Genomic DNA, 860 nt, shown 5'->3' on the forward strand with positions numbered 1-860 from the left:
ACGGAGAAAGAGATGGACTGGATGCGGCATGAATTACAGTGCTTTGGGCTCTAAGTTCAGGGTCAACAATGCACATTGACTAGAGTCCTTCCGTAGAAACCCACAAACACATGTATTAGCAGGTTCACAGAAAGGCCCCATCCAGATCTGACGCCCAGATCTCTAGGAGCAAGGGTCCCGGGACTTCAGGGAACAGCTGTGAATCAGGATGGACTGTAACTAATAAAAGCTTTGCAAACAGCTCTTGTTAAAATGCATAAAGAGCAGACACCTTCCCGACAAACTGCTGGGTTGTTGTCTTTGCTTTGAAATAACTTTTTTTTGGGGGGGGAGGGCATCTGCTAGTAAATAAATCCTCGACACCCACTAGAAAGAAATGCTAGCAACGCGGGAGCCCCTGTCTCTTTGCAAAAGAAACATGCACCTTAGCACGTGCACGTGGACCTGGGCAGCTGCAGCCAGGGACGAGGACAGGAGGAGCGTCGTCGCACGGCCTGGGGGGACGCCTGCGGTCCTGGCCCCTCGGCAGGCTGCGGCGGGAGGATGGCTTGAGGCCACATGAGCCGCACAAGAAGACCCCATCTCTCGTTTGGGGGGGACAGTTCCGTTCAGCTGTGCCCGCAACGTGAGGTTTCCTGAAAGTGTCAACGAGGCGCGACGTTACATCTAGGCAACGGGTAAACGGCCCGCCGACCCTCGGGGACCGCAACCTAATCCGAACGCCGCGACTGCGACGTCGAGCGGAGGGGCCTGGCGGGCGGCCGAGGACTGGCGGGCACGCCCGGGCCGAGACCGACCATCGGCGGCCTTCCTCGGGGCTTGCGGCCGGGCGCCAGGCAGCGCGGTCGGGCAGCTGGCGG

The sequence above is a fragment of the Marmota marmota genome, unplaced genomic scaffold (genome assembly GCF_001458135.2).
Source record: "Marmota marmota marmota unplaced genomic scaffold, marMar, whole genome shotgun sequence".
NCBI classification, from domain to species: Eukaryota; Metazoa; Chordata; class Mammalia; order Rodentia; family Sciuridae; genus Marmota; species Marmota marmota.